The sequence below is a fragment of the Canis aureus genome, chromosome 35 (assembly GCF_053574225.1).
Source record: "Canis aureus isolate CA01 chromosome 35, VMU_Caureus_v.1.0, whole genome shotgun sequence".
Taxonomy (NCBI): Eukaryota; Metazoa; Chordata; class Mammalia; order Carnivora; family Canidae; genus Canis; species Canis aureus.
In genome coordinates, this window is record NC_135645.1 from 9,649,294 (window position 1) to 9,668,409 (window position 19,116).

The 19,116-nt window shown below is 37.8% G+C and overlaps 1 long non-coding RNA gene across 1 annotated transcript in view; it reads left to right on the plus strand.

Annotated features, from left to right (window-relative positions):
- The first annotated feature begins 1,003 nt into the window (after nucleotides 1–1,003).
- The window catches only part of LOC144305144 (uncharacterized), a 611,557-nt gene continuing 593,444 nt past the window's right edge, over nucleotides 1,004–19,116 (plus strand). The window contains exon 1 of the long non-coding RNA XR_013372178.1: nucleotides 1,004–1,239. This is a non-coding gene — a long non-coding RNA (uncharacterized LOC144305144). The remainder of the gene's footprint in view (nucleotides 1,240–19,116) is intronic.

Below are 19,116 nucleotides of genomic sequence, written 5' to 3' on the forward strand. Positions count from 1 at the left end.
GTGGACATAAGAAATGGGGAGTTACTTGAGGAGGAGGAGCACATTGTTTAAATGATGGGATGCTAGAACAGTGGGGATTTGGAGCACGGTAATAAGCACAGGGGATCTGGAAATGTCAGGCAGATAATACAGAAAGGCAAGGAGAAGGGGAGGGAGGCAGGGAAAGCACTGCTCTAGTCACTATTGTCCCAGGTCATGAAGAGCAGAAATACTGTCATTCAAAATAAGTCCAAAAGCTCTTTATTTGATCACTGAGGAAAGACAGGCACATCCACAGAAACATATGAGCTATCCTCTCATGTGGATGGGTGGTGCCATGTAAGTGGAAGAGCGGCAGGGAGAGGAGAGGGAGGCAGGGAGGGAGAAAGAAAGAGAAACACGCATTTGGCCAAAATCAAGTGTGGAGTCCTGCAGATACACCATTATGTAGAATGTTTAAATAGAACACTGAAAGATGTCATTCATGAGAACTTTGAAAACCATAAATAATGAGGAACATATAATTTTAACATGACTAAAAATAGAAAGGATAAACTCTATGAAATAACTCATTTGAATACACATAGAAGAAATCTGGACAAACCAGATGAATAATGGGCTAACCATAGTAAGGGGATGGTTGCTCCACAAATAAAGGCTCGGATGACACATCATCTGAAATGATGGGAGGAAGAACTAAGGCATATTCTATACTTGCAAGTCTCTAATTTGCAAATCCAGTTCACAGCACAAATTAATTTGGAAGGCAGTTTGAAATTTGGAATACATTTCCCCGTAGGAATAATATTCCATATTAAGTTCCCAGGCCTGTTCAGAAAATCACTTTTATACAAATATGAATCTGAAGCATAGAACCAACAGCAATATCTTACTATTTAAATAATTTGATTCTAATTAACCACAACATGTAAGATTGTCTGATAAACTGGGCAGGCTGAGGAACTTCCAGAGCCCAAATGACTTGTTTCCATAGGCACTGAAGAACATTCTCTTTTCCAGCATAATGAGTCAGGACAATGTAGTTCTTGACTTCGCCTCTTATTTCCTTAATAGAAAGTATTGATTTTTATGGCATTGGGACACAGTATATCTCGGGGTGTTGTGAAAGACAGGAGTATGTATTCATCCTTGGATCTTCAAGTGAGTTGAGAAGGCGGCCATCTCTGCATATAAGAAGCCACGTAGGGTAGGACAAAAGGGAGATTCTTTTCATCTCCGTTGGCTAATACATGTTCTTATGTAAGTAGCAAACAATTGGAAGTACCTTGCTTCTTATGGATCCGTACAACTTGAAAATAGTGAATGGATTAAACAAATAATTTTGTAGTATATAGTTGGCTGCATTTGAATATACCCATCCAGTGAAAGAACATCTTATAAAAAAAAAGAAAATCAGATAATATTATATGAATAGAGAATCCATAATAAATTCTACATAGGTAGAATTCAATTTTCGTAAATGTCATTTTAACATCTGGTTCTGTATAACAAGACTGTTTCCAAACCCCCCTGACAGCCCTTAAATATTCTATTTTGCTGATATGGATAAAAACAATCTTTCGAAAAGAAAACTACTATAAAACAGATGTAGTCAAAAGTTCCTAAACATGAAAGTAATAAACCTTGATGACAAACAAGTTTGGGAGGGGCAGGAGCAGGGCTGCAGAGAAGTTGTAAAGCAGAGTGATAGAGAATGGAAGAGCCAGAAAAGTTCTGGGAGGAGAACTTGGTGAGAGAGGGCAGGTGTCAAACCTGAGGATAATCCTGAGGGTGAGCGCTAGCTAGGGTTCTAGGCAAGGAGAGATGATGGACTCTCTCCTGTTGCAACGTAGTCTCAGTTGCAAAGCAAATGTGTCTTGTGGCTAATCAAGGATTTGACATTTGCTGTAGTTAACTAGAACCTGGAGATTGATCCATGTCTTTGTCTTGTCCTGATCTCTAAGTCTTTGAGTCCATTTTCAAGGGCAATTGGAGTAACTTAACTTTTGTTTTGTTTGGCTTCTGTTTTTCTTGGAATTGGTAATGTAGAGTTTGTGGCACTAGTTTTGTCTGACTTAGTATACAGAAACTACTCAGGGCCCCTGACCTAGCTTATTCTGTCTAGATGCCAAGAATGGTCGACTCTATAAAGGATTCCTGTGCTTGGACCTTGATTTTTTTCTGTATCCTCTTTATGGATCCTCTGCATTTTTTTTCTGTCCTAAATCTTTACCTGGATCTAATGACTGAAACTTTCTTGTCATTTTGGTTTCAACTCAAATACCACCTTCCCAAAGAGACCTTCTCTAACCAACTAATCAAAGCGACCTTAACACTTTTTATCCTTATCATTCTGGCTTATTGTCTTCATAGAACTTAGCAGCATTTGACAGTATTGTGTCGTCTGATTCTTCCAAAAGGATCAAGGTCCTTAATATTCAGAGTCAGTGGTGAATCCCCACTTAGAAAAATGCTGAGCACATAGGAGATCCTCAATAATTAATAGATAAAGGGAAGAATGAAAGAATGTCAGTTTCTCTGTACTTTCCCCCCAAATCTATGTAGTTATTCTCCAGCTGTCTGAAGGAATGGTATATTCCAATGTCTTCATCTATTTTTCTCTCTCTGTTTCCCCCTTCCTGTCCTGAAACCTACATTATTCCCTCATCCCCTAAAAAATTAATATTTTGGGGAGTAGGGTGGGTGAGACTTGGCCTTTCTTGTGCAGTCATTGACAATTAGTAACTTAAAATATGGTTTGTAGGGACACCTGATTGGCTCAGTCAGTTAAAGCAACTGCCTTCAGCTCAGGTCATGATCTTAGGATCCAGGGATCAAATCCCACGTTAGGTTCTGTGCTCGGTGGAGAGAGTCCGTTGCTCCCTCTCCTTCCGCCCTTCCCCCTACTGGGACTCTCTTTGTCTCTCAAATAAATAAAATCTTAGAAAACTATGGTTTATAAATAAAATTAGGGGCCTCCTCCTCTTGCATAGTGTTCATAAAGAAAGCTATAGTTAGAAAGAGACCCCATGGAGGCCATTCAGGTGCCTAGAAGAGAGGATGTGGAAAAGGGACAAGACTCAGCTACAATTTGGGAGGTACAAGGGGTCTAACAAAATGGCCGCTTTCATGTACTTTAGGATTTCATAGTGTTGGGTCTTCTCTGTGAACCTCTTTCTCTGTTTTCTGTTTTGCCCTGGTTGCTTGGGAAGAGAGGAGGAACTGAGAGGTGTGAATATTTAATATGAGATGAGAGAATAGAGGAACCTAGGAAGAAGATAGGAAGGGGATTCTATCATTATGAGAGGTCATAGGAGAGAACAGAGACAAGTCCTCAAAGAAACATTGTTATGCAGGAGAGAGCAAGAGGACAGAGAGAAGGCATCTGCTGACCCCACACACAGCCACTATACACTTTTCTTTTATTCATAGATTGGCCTTCAATTTATTGTCTAACACAGGGTACTCTTTAGAGTGCAACAAGATACTATTAATAATTAAGTATTAATACTTAACAGGTGTCAACCAGGATGCATGAGTACTTAGAGATTGTGTCATGATCTCTTTTATAAAAGTACAAGACTTTTAACTTGTTTTAAAGAAATTAAACTCTGAGAAAAAAAGCTGGATCTAGGATGAAAGAGATAAACGGTATTATTTTAAGCACCTGAAAAAAATGCCTTATCTGCCTTTCACCCTAAACTAACATTTTCAAAACCAGATTTAAAGATGCCTGGGAATTTTTCTTGCTAAAGTGAGTTAAGCTCATCAGCCATTCCCCTAAGTATAAGTGGATTTATCAAACCCTTTTATTTTTGATAGCAAATTTTAGTATAGTTGACATACAGTGTAACATTAGTTTCCGATATAAAATATAGTGATTCAACCTCTCTATACGTTATGCTATGCTCACAAGTCTAGCTACCATTTGTCAACATGCAACGCTATTACAATACAATTGAGTATATTCCCTGTGCTGTACCTTTCATCCCAATGACTTATTCATTTCATAACTGGGAGCCTGTATCTCCCACTCTCCTTCACCCATTTTGTCCATCTTTTCGCTCCTCTTCCCTCTGGCAACTTTGTATTTATAGGTCTGTCTAATTCTGCTACTTGTTTGTTTATTCATTTGTCAAAACCTTATCTTGAATTGTGTTTTGATTGAGACTCAAAGATTCAGAAAGCCTATAAATACAAGAAAGGAGTGTGTGTGTGTGTGTGTGTGTATGTGTGTGTGTGTGAGAGAAAGAGAGAAGAGCGCACATGTGCTAGGAGATGGGGCTTAAAGAAGTCATCAAGTAAAAGGCAAAAAAAGAAGATATAGGCTTTCTTACATTAGTCACCAGCATACCCTATAGGGACTGGCTCTGATTATATCAAGGGCCTTCTAATAACTTCTACTTTTTACTACTATGGAATTTTGCTACTTTAATTCTAGTGTTGCAATTAATTTAATGAAAAAAATAATTTTATGGTTGTTTTTAAATGTTTGAGTGACAAGAGAAAAGCGAAATAAAAAAGAACATACCTGAGAAGATGAAACAGTGACTGTTAAATCCTTTGGGTTCTGTGAAGAAAGAAAATACTAGACAAATTCAAATAATTCTCAAAGGTTTCCTCTGCTCATTCAAAGTGAAATGGAAAATTCATATGGTTACATTTTAGTCCTACCAAAAAGTAACATTTTAGAGAGTCTGGGCTCAGTCCTCGAGATATGTCAGACATATGTTTTTGCCTTAATATGTCCAGATGCTGTCTCATTCCTCCATTTCATTTTACATGTGTAGACTCAGCCATCATGTATTGCAAGTGAGCTCACCTCTCCCTAAGACGTGTTCTGAGCACCTGACTCAGAATTAAACTCTTAACATTTTGTAGGTCAACTTTAAATCATTGACGGAGCAGAAAAAAGAACAGAGGATCTATTGTACATTTCTCTATGGGGGAACATGAAAAAAAATGAATGGCTAGAGAAGCTATGGTAACTAAAGCTGCTCACAGAGAAATCTGACAGTCACGGAGTGTTCCTGAAGCATTGGGCTAAACGAACAGATTTCTGATTTATGCTTGAGAGTCTGGAGATTGTGAAAATCCATTTGAGAAAGTTTAATGTGAGGAAGGCAAACACTGAAAAATTAAGTTTATAGAAATCACACTGCATATAAAATGGTCATTTACACATGAATTATGTTTAATTACTTAATTGATTAGAAAATATAGATTCATATCTATTTGTATAGTCTATAAACAGTTTATTAATATGCCACATAAGTGATTCAAACCCATTACTTACCCAAAACTCTTAACATCCACACTTAAGAGAAACAAGATGGCCAGCTTTGGAGTTTCAATGGATGGGCAAAAATGTTGCCTGTACTGGCCACACCCATCCCACCCTAACTTCCTGCGGAAGAAGAAGGAGAAAACTATCCCTGGATGACCTTAGCAATACTGATATGCCCTTTGCTTTTTTTTTTTTTTTTTTTTTTTTTTTCCTTTTCACTCTTACAATAACAATGAGGGAAAGAAAAAATACACTCTGGGAATTTATCCAGGGGACAAAAGAGACTAAATAATATACTCAATGAACAAAGGTGGAGAACAAGACCTAGAAATAGAGTATAGTTAGGAAAGGATAGAGTGAGGAAAGAAAAAAAAAAAGTGCCAAAATAATTAAAAGAATCAGTGTAATGGTGAAGACTGGTTTTCATCTAGAAAAAAAAAATGAGAAGAAAAATATAATTGTAAATTCTAAGTTGAAAATTGACCACTATTTTAAGGGAATAATAAAAGCTCGAAAATAAATGTACAAATAGAAATATTCATTTGAATATATGATACTCATGCTTAAAATTTAGTGTATGACTGCTTTCTCTAAATGTCATGAAGTAGCTTGATGTTTCTGAATATAAGGTATTTCAAAATATTCACATGCTTAGAATTGAATAGGTAATACATTCAGATATTTAAATGGTTTGATAATCTTTCAGATATCTGAGAATAGTATAGACACAGTGTAAAGAAAAACTGAGAACATAAGGAAACGTATAAAGAAAAATAGTATAAAAAGCAAAATATGTGTGAATAGAAACTTTTTTCATATTTAAATTTGTGCATTAATAGTATTTTTCATAAAGGATCTGAATGTGACATATCCACTTTGTGATCCCAGCTCCACCTTCATTTCATGCTGGGGTTGCCGACAGATTTGCTCATTTACTTACCTCTCCTAGCAGAGCAAGCTGTGATACATCACTGGATAAATTACGTGTGCTTTTACCCTATTTTTTTTCAAGTATTCATGTATTTGGACTGTGGGAGAAAGCTGGAGAATTACAGTATAAGAAGTTCTTAATAGATGACAGGTCTACTAATAATGTTTCTTTTGTATTGGTTCTGTTTCTGTTCTAAACTTGATCCAAAGATTAATGAGAGTACATTAAATATTTCTAAACACATTCATGTCAGCTTAGTGACTTTCTTTTGCCGGTGTAATTTTCTGTTTTTTTCCAAAGAGATCTTTTCTGGATTTTCTGAAATAAGTTGCTGTGTCCTTGTGTGCCTGGTCTAAAATATCTAGCAAGCTTTGTGACATTGAATGAGTCTTGAAAAACCACTTTGTTGATTAAAAAAATTTACTGGACAAGAGGATTTGTTTTCCCTTTCTGACTTGGGTTCAATTTTCCCCTTCATTTGCTAAAAGGTTGGCTGTCTTAAAGCATGGAATGAATCTTTGCCCTTGGCCACGGTTGGACAAAACAGACATTGAGTGTCCATGCCTGACTTGGTGCTGTCCATATAGGCACCATGTAAACCTTAAGACATGGCTATATTGAACTTGAAGCTTCACACCAGTAACAAATGCGTCTCTATAAATAACCTAAAAAATGTAAAGATACCTTATTAAGTTTAGGATTACAGTTGTTACTGTGTTTCAAGTTCCCAAAGACCTGAGAGAAATAGAAAGTTGCTTCCCATGGGTAAATGAGAAGAAAAGACAATGGTGATAATTTATGTAATAAAACCATGCTAAACATTTTAAACATACATGCTTCCATTTATACTATAAAATCATCCTCTAGCAAGCAAGGTATGCATGAAGAAACTCAAAGTCAGGGTGGTTAAATAACTCTTCAAAATTATCCAGACAATAAGTGAAAGAAATGGGATTCAAGCTACTACTGAGAATAGGTGGAAGGGAAGGAAAAACAGATACATAATGCTATTGTCCAGGATAATCTTGATTTAGAAAGTTATGTCCCATTGTCAAAATATATATTCAAATATATTTTAAAATATGTTCTATATAAAATTTGCTTGTAAAACCTGTATATCATATCTCTTGGACATTCCCCCCAGCTTTATTATGATATAATTGACAACTAAAAATTGTATATATTTAAGGTGTGCTACTTGATGTTTTGATGTAGGTGCACATAGGAAAATAATCACCACATTCAAGCTAATTAACACATCCATCACCTCACATAATTAGTTTTTTGTAGGGGTGTGTGGTAAGAACACTTTACAATATACCTTCCTAGGAAATGTCTAGTAGACAGTACAGTAATATGAACTATAGTCCTGTCGCTCTACATCATATCTCCAGAAATTATTCATCAGGGGAGATTTTGGTCAAAGGGAAATGGAAAGATGTTGGCCCTTTTTAGTTGTAATAAAGAGATTCTGGTTAATTCAAACACTATAAAACCTGGAATAAAATATGCTGTTTGGAATTACATTCTGGTTTTAATATGATCACATCATCTGGCTTGGGCATACAGGCAATGTGATTATAGCATCTGTTACCATACTTATCACCCGGGTTGATTCAACCATTCTGGCTGCTGGCACTAGCTGACACTTAGTCTGTGACACTTAACCTTCAGACAATGATCCCAAGTGGATGGTGACATTCTCATGGATTAACTGAACCATTTGCCCTTTATCTCAATGCTTTTATACTCTGACAGAGCCTTGATTGCTCTGCATTTACCAGATTTACTGTGTTTCTTATATTTTGGGGCTTGACAGGTAGCGCACATCAACCCAATATTACCCTGAAAACAAGCCTTAATAGAAAGTAAGTTATTTGCTGATGAAATTGGGTAATTATGATCATCAGATGTCAGATGGTCAGATGATCATCTGAGATCCAGTCAATGTTGGTATTTGCTCTGTGTTTAAGTTAAATGCTATTAACTCAGATTCACCAAAATCTTATCAAAATGAGAAATCACAGCTTTGGAGACAGTGCAATGATATAAAATGTTAGACTGAAGACTTGGGTTCAAGTTTCAGCTCCACAGTTAGCTGGCTGCATGACCTTGAGCCAGTTATTTAACCATTTTGGAGCCTGCTTGTTTAACCTGCAAAATGATTGGGAGAGAAAGGTTGGGCAAGATCCCTACTAAGGTTCATCTATTGTAGCTGGAAGTTCTCTGAAATGTTTAAGATTTAAGATTCCTCAGGGGGCACCTGAATGGCTCAATGGTTGAGCGTCTGCCTTTGGCTCAGGTTGTGATCCCGGGGTCCTGGGATCAAGTCCCATGTCGGGCTCTCCTCACAGGGAGCCTGCTCCTCCCTCTGCCTATGTCTCTGCCTCCCCTTCTCTTTGTCTTTCATGAATAAAGAAAACCTCAAAAAAAAAAAAAAAAGATTTAAGATTCCTCAACTCTGCTAAATATCAATCCAGAAATTTCAGGCAATATTTTCTTCATTGAAGAAGCATGTTCTTTATGCTGCTTAACCATTTTGGTATACATAATTATATTATTTATATAGTGCTGTATGATAAATTACCACACATATAGCTGCTTAAGACAACAGCTATTTATCATCTCACAGTTTCTGTGCCTTAGTTGGGTCCCCTGCTCCGGATTTCACAAATCATGACACCATGTAGATTGCTGTCTTCTAGAAGCTCACCTGGGAGAGCTTGTTTATGTGATTGGCAGCATTAATTTCCTTACAACTATATGATGGAGGACCCTGCCTTTTTGTTAACTATTGACTGGAGGTGCTCTTGGGTCCAGAGGCTAACTGTGGTTCCTAGCCACATGGACTTTGCTAGCATGACCACTTACTTCATCAAGCCCATGAGAAGGGTGTTTCGCACCTGTCTCAAAAAACGGGGTCTTACATGTTGTAATCATGGAAATGACCCCTCTCTCTCCATCTTTGCTATATAATGTAACTGAATCTCAGGAGTCACATATTATCACCTCTGCCATATTCTGTGTTTAAGTTAAATGCTATTAGCTCAGATTCAACAAAGTCTCACCAAAATGAGAAATCACAGCTTTGGAGACAGTGCAGTGATATGAAATGTTAAAAGTTAGTCACAAGTACTGCCCAAAATTAGGAGAAGAGGGTTACACAAGGTAACACCAGCAGGTGGGGATCACTGAGGTCACCTTTGGGTCTATTCACGACAATATTAGTAATGGGAAATATTTATGAACCTTCACTTTGTGACAGCCCTTTTAATTCTTGACAAACCTGTGTGATACTATTAATATCTTTATTTTGTATGTGTGAAAAATGAGCCTCAAAGATGATCAGAAACTTGTCCAAAGTTATAAAGAATGAGATTTTTTTTTTTATCTTTCTGTGTTTGGGTTTTCTAAACCTGTCCTGTGGAAATTTCATATTCTTCTACCTATTTCATATACAATTAGGCAAGCTGTGACTAAGCAGCTGAATGTATTTTGTTTACAATTTCATTGTCCAAAGAGCTAAGCTTTCCTAGATATTAAATAGATGAGAAAATAGCATATATATATATATATTTAAATCATCAGTATTTAAAAAAAAGATTTTATTTATTTGATAGAGCATGCACAGAAAGAGAACATGAGCTAGGGAGGGAGGAGCAGAGGGAGGGAGAGGGAGAAGCAGACTCCCTGCTGAGCGGGTAGCCTAGCGGTGGGCTTAGGGCTTGGTCCCAGGACCCCAGGATCACGTCCTGAGCCACAGGCAGATGCTTAATTGACTGAGCTGCCCAGGTGCCCCTGTGTGTATGTATTTATATTTATATATTTATATGTAATTATTTATATACACACACACACAGACATAAGGGACAGAATGACACAGGGAAACCCAGGGGTGGGGCATGTGTGCTCAGGTGCTGGTCTGTGTAGATATTTCAATGGAGAATTCTAGTGCAGTGGCAGCAAAGTGTGAGGAGAAAAGGTGCAAACTTAGAGTATTATGTCAGGCCTACTTGCCCTTGCTACAGCGTGAACATTTGGACACTTTGCTTTTGACAACCTCGGGTACCATTTTAGATACTCCTTTTGAATGAGGATTTGCTCTCCATTTCCAGTTACTCTGGAACTCTACTCGTGAGACCAACATAAGAAATATTCTTAAGTGTGTAAACATTGACAAGTTACACTTGCTTTTCCTCTGGGACTTTTTAGGCTCAATCTTTTCAGCTCCTCACATTCATGGAGAAAAGTGCCTTCAACACAAACATGCTTGTAAGATAGCATTGCCTTGTGCTCAGGAACTAGCTGGACACAGAGGAGAACTCAGAGGAGGAAGTAACAGGATTTATTCTGCTCTTCCTACCAAAGCTATCCATGAGGCTGGAATCAAGTTCATTAATACCAATGTGAAATATTGAGTTTAGTCTATTTTTCAATTCACTTAGCTTTCTTTTAAAAAATTGAGAGGTTTGTCTTTGTCACATGGTATGTCATGATTAATCAGATATATTGGATGGGCAAATGACTTAATAGTTATTGCAATTTGTCACATCAGACACGGCTTATCATGCATTATTAATACCCAAATGTAAAATTACTTAAACTGGGTCTGGCTTCTGTTCAAGACAGTTGTGTGTCAGCAGTAGTAAGTTTTAAAAAAATCCACACAGGGATGATTTAACCAGTATCAACTTATCCTTTCCATTCCAGTATAAGTGCATCTTCAAAGGATAATTAAGTTGACAAAATCTTGATTTAGCAGGAGGGAAAACAGCCATCCCTATTGAGGGGAGGAGGCTTCAGGCTTTATTAACATGGATACTCAGGAGGTCCCACAATCTAGAAAGGTGATGTTCTTTTCCTTTCTTTTCTTTTCTTCTTTTCTTTTCTTTTCTTTTCTTTTCTTTTCTTTTCTTTTCTTTTCTTTTCTTTTCTTTTCTTTTCTTTTTTTCTTTTCTTTCTTTTCTTTTCTTTTCTTTCTTTTCTTTTCTTTCTTTTCTTTCTTCTTTTCTTTTCTTTTCTTCTTTTCTTTTCTTTTCTTTTCTCTTTTCTTTTCTTTTTTTCTTTTCCTTTCCTTTTTTCCTTTTCCTTTTCCTTTCCTTTTTCTTTTTCTTTCTTTTTTCTTTCCAAAGAAAAATGGAAGTTCAGAAACATATTTTTAATGAGTTTTTTATTTGCACACTCTAAAATGTTTTTATTTTGGTACTTGTTTTTTTACTAAATTTGATGACTGTACAGTTGTATTAAAAGCTAGGGACTCCTGGGTGGCTCAGTGGTTGAGCTTCTGCCTTCAGGTCAGGTCCTGATCCTGGGATCCTGGAATTGAGTCCCGCATCAGGCTCCCTGCAGGGAGCCTGCTTCTCCCTCTGCCTATGTCTTTGTCTCACTCTCTCTGTCATAAACAAACAAACAAACAAACAAACAAACAAACCATCCATCCATCCATCCATCCTAAACAAGAAAACGTTAGTACCTTGTTTGGAACTGTATATAATTACAAAAGGACAAGGAGTCATGTATCTACACAGGAGTGACAGTTCAGTTTGAGGAATGTGAGGGAATCAGATCTTTTTGTAAATTAGTCAGGAAAGGGCCTCTGTCTCATGTATCTATTATTAGCACCCACTTTGTTGGTTTTTCAGATGTCTTACAACCCAAAAAGGGGGCTTTCTTTCATTACAGTGCAGTTTATCTAAGGTGATTATTGCTGCCTCATATTTGTAAGTCTCTTCTGATTCCAACTGCCTTTATCCATTCTAAGGAGATGACCATCTCTAGTTAGGAAGGGTCCCAGGGATCAGTAGCTCCAAAGATGACTCAGCCTGCCACGTCTTAAACTCCAGCCCCATTCCAAGCAAACCAGCTATATACTTTTAATACACAGAGAAGTAGAATTTTCAGGAGATATTATCAAAAATAGATACATTCTCTTCTAATTGTTTGGGAAAATCAGTTTCCTGGAATATTCATCATTTCATGTTCAATGACCATCCCTTCCCCCTTCTGTCTATAATGAAATCTTAGTATAGGGTTAGGGCTATCAGATTCAGTGACCTATTTAGAGGAATTATACAATGTGAGCCCAGTCTGCAGAAGAGATCACAATCTACCTGGGTAGAAAAGATGAAAATATTCAAAGAGATGGAATATAATTTAAAGCAAGTTTGGTGCACATAGATCTGTGCCCTTTAGAAATTCAGAGGAAATCAGATACAGTTAGGGTTTTCAGCTAAACCTTTTTGGAAGAGTTTGAATTTGAGTTTGGACTAGAGCATGACTGGTGTTTTAGTTTGGTGAAAAGACAAGAAAGGGAATAGTAAGCAACAGGAACCATATGAAGAAAAGCTTTGTACTAAGTAATATGGTGTGTGCCACAGAAGATAAGATGATGAACCTGACTTATTTAAAGGTAGATAGGATAAGGTCAGATGATTGAAGACTTACAAAAAGCAGTTAGGGATCCCTGGGTGGCGCAGCGGTTTGGCGCCTGCCTTTGGCCCAGGGCACGATCCTGGAGACCCGGGATCGAATCCCACATCGGCCTCCCGGTGCATGGAGCCTGCTTCTTCCTCTGCCTATGTCTCTGCCTCTCTCTCTCTCTCTCTCTGTGACTATCATAAATAAATTAAAAAAAAAAAAAATTAAAAAAAAAAAAAAAAACAAAACAAAAAAAAAAAACAAAAAGCAGTTAGATGTAATGCCACTTGATCAGAACTCCTGAAAATTCCATCTGCCTTCAGAGTTGGCACAGAGAAAGTAGGGATTCACGCAGCAGCAGTATAAGTTATCAGTTCTCAGACAAATTCACTTTTGGATTTGACATGTCCATTGTAGGATTAAGAGCAGTGACTCCTCTAAAAAAACTCCTTTATATAGAAGGGAAATCAGCATAGTTAAGTGCATCTTCTGTAGAAGGGGACATAGCATCATGATAGGTTGGTACAGTAATGGCAGATTAATGGTAAATTCATCACGAGTCTTAGAGGTTTCTAGACTGCTCATTCCAGCAGAAATACCATAAGAAGAGGACAACACAATATTTTTTTTTACCAAAGCCTTTGAAATTCTAAAAGGCAATATAATTACGCCATCCCATCAATGAAGCCCAGAAAGACCTTGGCTAGGATACTTTGATAATGATCACTGTTGATTGGACTTGCCTCAGTTTTTGGCCTGTTGTAAACTTTATACATTTGCATAAGCAAAAGTAAAATATCTCCGGAAGTTATGTCATCAAAATACATTTGCTATTTAATGTTGTAGGTGAGCTGTTTAATATAGTTGGTTACAAAGCAAGCAATTAGAATCTCTTCTCCATAATGGATTCTCAACGTACTATGCTTTGTTTGAAGTATGATAGAAAAAATATTAGTAGCAGATAAATTTGCATTTGCAATTTACCCTTTTGGAGCCTTCGGTATATGCACCCAACCTCTCTTTTATACTAGTAGGCAAACGCACATTCAACTGTCTTCATATGAAATTGTCATAGCTGGAATTCTTCCCCTAATTAACAATGGTACTTTTCCCAGTGAGATTTTGTTTTCTATATACGCAGATTCTTTCAGTAAGAGTTTTTTTTTTTTTTCCTTATCCCATCAGAAACCTACATAATTTTGGATTAAGTTCCCAAGGAAAAAGAATCTAGTAAGCCTAGCCCAATATTCTTGGGCTTATTTTAATCCCATTGAAACATTTCAGGGATATTTAAAATTTACATCACCCAGTCACTAGTCAGCAGTTATTTCTCAATTCCAGAAGAATTCTTTAAGTTATGGGAGAATCACAGAATATTAGAAAAAGCTTGAGGCTGGATTTCTCCCAAGGTTTTCTAACAGGTGGCCAGTAGCTACAAGTTGTTTGCCTTGAATTTTATATAATTCTGTTAGAGCATGTCAGCGTATTTAGGTATGGCCCAGTTTACTGAGTCCTGAATCCCCTGCTACCTTTCACTCAGCTGCTTCCTACCTGATATTACCTACTGAAGGCATTTGCTTGTGTCTCTGTATAGATTCTCCTGTTTACTTGATTGAAAATATTAGAGTAGGTGAAAGATCTTCTCCAAATAATTTCTGAAATCCAAAAATACGGAGTCTCTCCTTGACTAAAAAAAGTAGCTAGGATGACACTCTAACATCCTCTTCACCATGCTGTGATTTATTTGATATTTTTCATGTGCATAATTCATTAGTATCCATTGCCAATTTATACATAAGGAAAACTTCAGAAAGTTGCATTTTATTAGCATTGCACCTGTGATCTAAATTTAAACAAGATCTTTGAAGGTGATGCAAAATATTTGAATGACTGATTTTCTTTTGTTAATTTTTAAAAATTACTCTTTTTTCAGAATTTAATTCTACTTGGGATTAGAAAAAGAAAGTGAACAATTATATTTACCTGTAATCACACCCGGGTGTGCTGGATGGAATGTTTTGAGGGGCTCCTGAGATGTCAGATGTTTGGTTGGCTTGTGTGTTTGTTTGGACCTCATTCCTTGTTGCGAAGCTTCTGATACCTGAGACTCCTTGAAAGGTCCGAACCTTTCAGAGTGTGCCCAGGACTTGTTTTTCCTCTGAATTGCCTTCTTTTAAGAAACTCTACTCCTTTTTCAAGGAGCAACTTTGAAGGATTATTTTTTGTGGCTGGTTCACACTGAAAGCACGACATAGACTGGCAGAGAGAAACAGAACCAGTGTAAAGGCGAAGAGGCTACTTGTGAGCTCCGGGAAATTCTAGCTTTGAATCCTCCTCATGTGACGTCTTCACAGAAGTGGGCATGGACCTCCGGGGTTCTGCTACCACTCCTGCACTCTCACCATCTGATACTGCTCTCTCTCCCTTCCCAGAATCATAAATCCTCTGAATGCAAAAGCACAAAAATGCTCCTCAGTGCTGAGAAAAGTCTGATGGCAAGAAGACAATGAGGCGTTAGGAAAGACATTGGTTCCAGAAATTGGATTCTAGGCATGTAGTGCCAGGATGGAGGACTTTTATTTAATTTTATAGAAAAATGTTCGGGTTATTTTACACTGAGATGTGAAATCTCATTTGCAGCTAAGCCCCGGAGGGAGTGGAAGGAACTAGGAGAGCTCATAAAGACAAGCGTAATAGGATTAATAAGAAAAAGGCCGAAGACATAAGCCTTTATTGTAGGAACTCAGTGCTAAATTTTAGCATTGATGAAGGGTGAAATGTCGATACTTATCCAAACATTTGTGCCTTCAGGGCACAACAACTGAAGGATGGTGGCTTCATAGGTCAATGCTGCTTGGCTAGGTTGTCTGCTTTTCTCAGGAGAGAGGGCCACTGTGGTAGAACAGAAAAAGAAAATCCCTGTGTGGCAGCAATTCCTGAACCCTCATCAGATAAATGATTCTCAAAATATATTTAATATAATCGGGGCAACGATTAGGGTTGCGTAATAATCCATGGAATAAAAAATTGGAAGTTTATTTGATAATCTAAGACCTGAATGTTAAATTACTTGTTTATATACGTAGGACTTGAATGTTAAAGAAAACAAACAGAATTCTCAATCTAAAGAGCCCATTTATAGGAGTTCCAGGTTACTCATGAACATGGATTAGAGGAGAAGGTGGTAACCAAATTGTTGTCTCTCTAGCTGGTTCTTTTTCTTCTTTTATAAAGGTCAATTGCCACAAAATAATTTGGGCAGAAAATGTGGCTGTTGAAGCAATTTAAATAACTGTACCGAAGAAAAGCGTCATATAATTCTTTCAACTGCATAGTCAGACCTATTGCCAGGCTAATATTTGCGGCTCCTATTTCCTAACTGGGTAAGGGTGATGATGTGGACCTGAGGCTAAGGGAGGGTCCAAGTGCTGATGATTTCAGTCCCCAAAGGGCTTCATTCATTTTTCTAATTTACGGCATTGAATTGATTTTTTCCAGTATTACTTTCATAATAAGATCAATGTATTTTTTAAAGTATTATTTAAAAAGAAATATTAATGCTGCCAAATTGACGGTCTAAGTGATCAGAAGTTTTATACTTATTAGAGGAACCAGTTTGAGCATTATATATACTATGATGATAATGCAACTTAAACTTCAGAGTGGTGCGAGGCATGGCGGGACACCTCCCACCCACTCTTGCCATCTTTGTCTAGCCTCAAATTTCATATTTATAATAGGTGTATACTAAGATTACAGAAATATGAACTATATTTAGATAAAAATTATGGAATATAGACATGTACATTTTAATTCGGTACAAGGCAAGAACATATACATTTTTCTTGATTTAATTTTTTTGTAATATAAACTTCTAAAAATTTGGTCATATTGATAATCTGATAATAATATCAATGCCTCTATATGTAGTAGGAACATATCTGTATGGCTTTTGTGAGGTGGTGTCAATTAGGATGGCTAGATCTTTTTTCCATGTTTAATTACTGCATTTCTGACCATTGAACTTACACGTAAATGAGAGAACACCTGCTTTACATGTAGGAAGGCTACCTTCCAGTAGCAGCGCCTGGTCTTAGAGTATCTATTAAAAAGGTAATTTTGCAAAGGGATCACAGATTTTGGTGGTCAGGAGATCCTGTTTCTAAGGTTTGGGGGTAGGAACTAGAGTAAAGAAAGGGGGCCACTAAATTATTTAAATCCATTTGGAGGAGTTAACTGGGGGAAGAAAGGACCCTTATCTATCCCATTTTTCCAAGTCTGCCTTTATTGTGATTGTCACTATCATGGTGATTTTTGTTGTCATCACCATTATTATTTTCAGAAATATCACCATCCTCAGACCCTGGATATCCTGATTAGAAATGATCCCCATGTGCACAGTGAAAGTTATTAGGACCAAAATACCCAGTCTGGCTGTTTCTTGTGAGGTTATTTTGGCCTCCCATGCAGATGCTGGGTCCAATGTTTTGAGTATCCACCATGTGGCTTGGTTCTGAAGATGAATCCCAGCCAATGTGAAGCACTGAATGTTCTGGCCCCACCATATTTACATGGACCCAGCCATTGTCTTAATTTTACAGCTTTACTCACTGGCTCGTATTTACTGAAGATGGTAAATAAAAATGAGATATGACCAAAAATTTGTCCATTTCTGTTTAAGTGTATCATCAATGCAGCCATACAAATGACAAGGTCCTGTAAACACAAGCCACACTGGTGACTGGGCTGCCTTAATGAATCAGTTGGAATGACTATGTCCAATTCAAATGGGGGCACAGGGCTGAGGGCTAGACTCTTGCCAAATCACGCTATTCCCAGACCTCTAATTTTGCTGCATTTTTATTTGAACTTCCTTTTCAACATTCAACCCTAATTACTCAGTGCACTCCTCCTGGAAATGCTTTCTCTCTGTCCCTTTTATGAGTAAAACAATGAAAGCCTTTGATCTTTCCTTCCTTTCCTGCTTTTTTTTTTTTTTTTTTTCTCAACACTTCAGGACACTTGCATCAACAGTCGATTTTAGGAGAAGATTCTACTCTTATTTGAATAAAGGACTCATGAGAAATGGAGGATGGACCTGATAACAAATGAGAGAAAATGCAGTTGGGTGCCTAAAGGAAGAAGCAAATATCTGCCCTCGTCTATCACTGCTGATTAGCTGCTGTGTGTGTGAGAGGGAGAGAGACAGAGACGGAGAGAGATTGGAAATAACAAATGGATTCAGGAGAGAGGCTGGGCTTCGCTGCCTGGTTTTTCTGGCTCATCAATCATCTCCATTGTGGCTGATAGGTGGTTATGTCACTCCCTCCTCCATCCCACCCACCAGAGAATCCATAACCCTGACAGGCGGTCCCTGGTCTGTAGTCCTTTCTGCAGCAATGGTTATTCAGCCCCTGCACAAAATGTCTGAGAGTCAGTGTCTTACTGTCTGATGTGTCTATTTCAGTTTACCTTAGGAAAGTGTGTTTACAAGATTCCCATCCCTGCTCTCAGGCTGTGGCCTTGCCAGTTCCTCCTCGGGGCGACTATTGACAGCATGCCCATCATGTTCATAGTGCCAACACAACTGATAGGCTGACATTACATAAAACATTGACAGGAGGTGGGGTAGGGCTTGGGAGGGTCCATAAAAATGTTGAAGCCATCCAAGTGTGAAATGGAAAGATGAAGAAAGTGTTTTCCCAAAGCCGTTTATATCTGTCATCTGTTCTGGGTCTCACTCTCTTAATCTGTTCAGTCCCTTCCTCCCACCTTCACTGCTGAGGCTCGGATCTTCCTCTGGGAAAGCACCTCTGGAGAGGCATACCTGTTAGGAGAGCAGCATCTCTGAATAAAACTAAAGCTTCAGTAGCAAGCTTGACATTGGTTGTTCTCCAAGTGGCTATGGCATAGCATTTAGGCAAATGCGATGGTCCTGTTTTGAAGGACCATCCTGTCACTTCGAAACACTTAAAGTGATGAAACCATATCATTTAAATTTAAAATGTGGAGCCAGTCTGTTAAAGATGCTATCCCTTGTCTTCATCCTGGATCCTTGGTTCCATTTCCTTTTTTCTCTAAATTAGAGACCATAAATACCTTAATCTTGAAGATTGATAAGCATTCTCAGCCTAGGCATGCTGTTTGCATATTTTGCACTTGTCTTTGTTCCTGGAAAATTTTCCCATTGGTGAGCTTCAGTGAGCAGTAAGGGGCAGTGCTCACTCATACTGTGTTGCTATTAAAGAATGACTAATAGGATTTCTACATATTTTCTTTTGATCGTTACAATGTTTGTAAGTTGGACGTTATTAGTTTTATCTTACACGTATGTAAGTGACCCCTGGACATGGACTGTAGACATAGCAAATTCTTCCCATTTTGCCTCTCCAACTGACTCATGTTTATGCAGCAATGCCTTTATTGCCGCCATCCCCTTTGGCTCATCAAGCATTGTGTCCCTACCACATTAGTACTTTAGTCATTCCTTGGGAAGACTCTC